Source organism: Lampetra fluviatilis, chromosome 60, assembly GCF_964198595.1.
Source record: "Lampetra fluviatilis chromosome 60, kcLamFluv1.1, whole genome shotgun sequence".
In the NCBI taxonomy this organism is placed as follows: domain Eukaryota; kingdom Metazoa; phylum Chordata; class Hyperoartia; order Petromyzontiformes; family Petromyzontidae; genus Lampetra; species Lampetra fluviatilis.
In genome coordinates, this window is record NC_136334.1 from 4990580 (window position 1) to 4995579 (window position 5000).

The following is a 5000-nucleotide window of genomic DNA, read 5'->3' on the forward strand; positions in this document are numbered from 1 at the left end:
GAGGGTGGTGAGGGTGGTGAGGGTGGTGAGGGTGGTGAGGGTGGCGTGCGTGGCGAGGGTAGTGTGCATGGTGAGTGTGGTGAGTATGGTGAGGGTGATGATGGTGATGATGGTGGTGGTGGTGAGGGTGGTGAGTGTGGTGAGGGTGGTGAGGGTGGTGAGGGTGGTGGTGGTGAGGGTGGTGAGTGTGGTGAGGGTGATGATGGTGATGATGGTGGTGGTGGTGAGGGTGGTGAGTGTGGTGAGGGTGGTGAGGGTGGTGGTGGTGAGGGTGGTGAGGGTGGTGAGGGTGGTGAGGGTGGCGTGCGTGGCGAGGGTAGTGTGCATGGTGAGTGTGGTGAGGGTGGCGAGGGTGGTGAGGGTGGTGAGGGTGGTGTGTGTGGTGAGGGTGGTGTGTGTGGTGAGGGTGGTGAGGGTGGCGAGGGTGGTGAGTGTGGTGAGTGTGGTGTGCATGGTGATGCTGATGAGTGTGGTGAGGGTGGTGAGGGTGGTGAGTGTGGTGATGCTGATGAGGGTGGCGAGGGTGGTGAGTGTGGTGAGTGTGGTGTGCATGGTGAGGGTGGCGAGGGTGGTGAGTGTGGCGAGGGTGGTGAGTGTGGTGATGCTGATGAGGGTGGCTAGGGTGGTGAGGGTGGCGTGCGTGGCGTGTGCGTGACCCCGTGCCGTGCCTCCGCCTGCCTGCAGTACTACCACGCCGTGGTGCATGACATGCACCCCACCCAGCCCACGGCCGTCGTCATGTTCGCCGACTACGGAAACTACGAGGAGGTGCTCATCAAGAACATCAAGCCGCTCATCACGGGGGCCCAGGTGAGATCCACCACAGAGGTCGCAAACGGGTTTTGATTCCTTACCCGTACCCGTACCCGGCCGCACCAGGGTCGCAAACGGGTACCCGTACCCGGCCGTACCCTACCCGTATCCGGCCGGGTACGGGTAGGGTACGGGTATCGGGTACCCGATTGCGACCTCTGGGATGAAGCCATGTTGCAGGCGCGGGTGGGATTCTAGGAACTTGAATTGTGAGAAGAGACAAGACGTTGGGAATGAGTGACAAACGGTGACTCACCAGTGACTCACGGCCTACCCGTACCCGTACCCGGCCGCACCAGGGTCGCAAACTCTCCCACTCACACCACTCACTCACCCACTCACTCACTCACTCACCCACTCACCCACCCACCCACCCACTCACCCACCCACCCACTCACCCACCCACTCACCCACCCACCCACCCACTCACCCACCCACCCACTCACCCACTCACCCACCCACCCACTCACCCACCCACCCACCCACCCACTCACCCACTCACCCACCCACCCACTCACCCACTCACTCACTCACCCACCCACTCACCCACTCACTCACCCACCCACCCACTCACCCACCCACTCACTCACTTACTCACCCACCCACTCACTCACCCACCGACCCACCCACTCACCCACCCACCCACCCACTCACCCACCACCCACTCACCCACCCACCCACCCACTCACCCACCCACACCACTCACCCACTCACCCACGCACCCACTCACTCACCCACCAACCAGAGGTCGCATACAGGTTTTGATTCCTTACCCGTACCCGGCCGCACCAGGATCGCAAACGGGTACCCGTACCTGGCCGGGTACGGGTAGCCGGGTATCGGGTAGGGTACGCGTATCGGGTACCCGGGTTGCGACCTCTGCTCCCCCCCCCCCCCCAGGAAGGAGTTTATAAACAAGTGTCAGAAGTCTTTACACCATTGGAACCTCATTTGTCAGTAAAAAATATGATAATTGGTTTTTTTTACCCTTCTATCTGGCAACAAAACTGACACCTTTTTTTATGAGGAGTCATTTTTGCATAGACCACAATACCTGCAGTCGTAATGCAAACAAAACACACAACTCTGATAATGCGCACTGTCCATGAAGTTGATTGGTCCACACCCGAGACAGCTTTCCTTAGAGCCTAGTCTCACATGGTGTTGGACCAGATGACGCCAAAAGGCGCACAACTCAAAGACAATGCACCATCAGAGTATGAGAGCTCGGGGCAAGCATCTACACCATTGGAACCTCAAGGACAGTGCATACATTATCAGAGTTGTGTTTTTTTTGCATTATGACTGCAGGTATTGTGGTCTATGCAAACATGACTCCTCGTAAAAAAGGTTGTCAGTTTAGTTGCCAGATAGAAGGGTAAAAAAAAACAATTGTCAGAAGTGTGTTTAGTCGGATTCGTGACAGTATTTTTCTAAGCGGCGGCCAAGAAGAGAGGTTCAGTCTGTAGTCGTCGAAGTCTGACACGTCGCCTTCTTTGAAGACGGTGACAATGATGGCATCTTTCAGTTGATCCTCTTTGGTGCTTTCGGTGAAGTCACGTAGGTAAAGAAAAAATAAATGGAAAAAGATTAAAAAACAGTGAAAATAAATGAAAGTGATTTAATTTAAATTTTGATTTAAAGCTTCTTTCGTGACTGCAGCAGGGATTCATCTTCTTGGTTCTTTCGGTAAAGTCACGTAGAAGGGAAGTAATAAAATAATACAAATATAAATATAAAACAATTTCCCCTCTACGTGACTTTACCGAAAGAACCAAGAATATGATTTAATTTACTTATTTTAACTTTTTTATTTATTTTTTATTTCATTTTTTCTCTACCCACGTGACTTTACCGAAAGAACCAAAGAGTGTGGATCCTTGCAGTCACGGAAAACTTCTAATCTGGAACCATTCAGCTCGTTTGGCAAGGTCTTAGTCATCCCAGATCCGGGCCACGAGGGAGTGCGTGTGTCCTAGTAGAGGCGTCATCCTCCATGTTTGTAAATCTCAGCAGCAGGAATCTGTGGAAGCTCCCTATCTTTGTTCTCTCCCATCTGCTTGACAGCTTTAGCCTCAAATTTCAATTTAAAGCTTCTTTCGTGACTGCAGCAGGGATTCATCTTCTTGGTTCTTTCGGTAAAGTCACGTAGAAGGGAAATAATGAAATAATAAAAATAAAACATAATAAAATTTCGATTTGAAGATTTCGTGACTGCAGGGATTCATCTTCTTGGTTCTTTCGGTAAAGTCACGTAGAAGGGAAATAATATAATAATAAAAATTCAAACATAATAAAATAATTCTCACGACGTTTCGGCCACAACGCAAGCAGCCGTCCTCAGGTGAAGAACAGGTCTGTCGGGAAGACAGCGTCTGAATGAATGAGTAGGGTAGGGTGGGGGGGGGTAGGGTGTGGGGGGTAGGGTGGGGGGGAGTAGGGTGGGTGGGGTGGGGGGGGTAGGGTGGGGGGGTAGGGTGGGGGGGTGGGTGGGGTAGGGTGGGAGGGGTAGGGTGGGGGGTGGGTTAGGGTGGGAGGGGTAGGGTGGGAGGGGTGGGGTGGGGTAGGGTGGGGGGGGGTGGGGGGTGGGTAGGGTGGGGGGGGTAGGGTGGGGGGGGTGGGGGGGTGGGTAGGGTGGGGGGTGGGTAGGGTGGGAGGGGTAGGGTGGGGGGGTAGGGTGGGGGTAGGGTGGGGGGTGGGTAGGGTGGGTGGGGTAGGGTGGGGGGGGGTAGGGTGGGTAGGATATGGGGGGGTGGGGGCCAAAAGCGACCAATGAGAACGCTGCGCGTTTGTTTCAATCAATGGCAGAGAGGGAGAGTTCGATTCCATTGGCGAGCAGTTGATCATTAGGGTTCAAGGCTAATAACGGCGCGAGGCTTAGAAGCAAAACACGAAAAGGGAGTTAATTGAGTTGAGCTCGCCTCGCAAAACCCCTTGGCAAATCTGGCTGTGACGGTTCCACCTGAAGAAGGACGCTTGTGTTGCCTCCGAAACGTCGTGATTTTTATTTCATTTTTATTTTACTTTATTAATTTTAATTACTTTTTTACCTACGTAACTTTACCGAAAAAACTGTAAGAATATGAATCATTGCAGTCACGAAAGCTTCAAATCTAGAATGTTCTCTTTTAGCCCCGCCCACTCCACCCCCAACACGTTCCATTCATTGGCTACCCCGCCCACTCCACCCCCAACACGTTCCATTCATTGGCTACCACATTCAGATAAGCCCCTACCCCTTAACTTGTATTTAAGAGCTCGTCTCTTGGAATTTTGCTTCACTTGATACAGTCAATCTGGCTGTGACGGTCCCACCTGATGACGGAGACTTGTGTTGCCTCCGAAACGTCGTGATTTTTTAAATTATTTTATTCATATTATTACTTTTATCAATTTGAATTCCATTTTTCACCTACGTGACTTGACCGAAAAAACCTAAGAATGTGTCTCTCGCTCATACTCTGAGGTTCTTTCGGTAAAGTCACGTAGGTAAAACAATGAAATCAAATCAATGAAAACAACTCAATGAAATCGCGACGTTTCGGGCGACACACAAGCGTCCTTCTTCGGATGGGGACAATGTAGCGAAAGCACCACAACCGCTTAGCTGTGTCTCAGAGATGGCTGTAACGAGGAATTATATCGTTGCTGGGGATGGAGTGAGGGGGGCCATGGTGAGTGTGGGGGCGGGCTGTGGACTGTGAGGCAACGATGTGAAGGACTGGGAGGGCGTTTATTTGATTTTCTACCCACGTGACTTTACCAAAAAACTAAGAGTATGAAGCCCTTGGTGGCGGTGGTGCGAGCACGGATCTGAGCCCCCGTCTACTCGTTCAAAATCGGCTCATCCGACGCTCGTGCCACTTCCACGCCGGAGCCGCGGATTGACGGAATGCAGCGATCTCCACGGCCGCCCACAATGGCACGGGCTTCTGCTGCTGTGCCGTGTGACTGGGGAGACAAAGGTGCCGTACCCGTACTCTACCCGTACCCGTACCCGGCCGGGTACGGTAGCCGTTCCCTACCCGTACCTGTACCCTACCCGTACCCATACCCTACCCGAAATGAGTGACAAACGGTGAGTCACCAGTGACTCACGGCCTACCCGTACCCGTACCCGGCCGCACCAGGGTCGCAAACGGGTACCCGTACCCGTACCCGGCCGGGTATCGGGTACCCGTTTGCGA

At 53.1% G+C, this 5000-nt stretch overlaps 1 long non-coding RNA gene across 1 annotated transcript in view; it reads left to right on the forward strand.

Annotated features, from left to right (window-relative positions):
* The first annotated feature begins 571 nt into the window (after window positions 1-571).
* LOC144950914 (uncharacterized) overlaps window positions 572-5000 on the forward strand; it is a 12143-nt gene continuing 7714 nt past the window's right edge. The window contains exon 1 of the long non-coding RNA XR_013640428.1: window positions 572-810. This is a non-coding gene — a long non-coding RNA (uncharacterized LOC144950914). The remainder of the gene's footprint in view (window positions 811-5000) is intronic.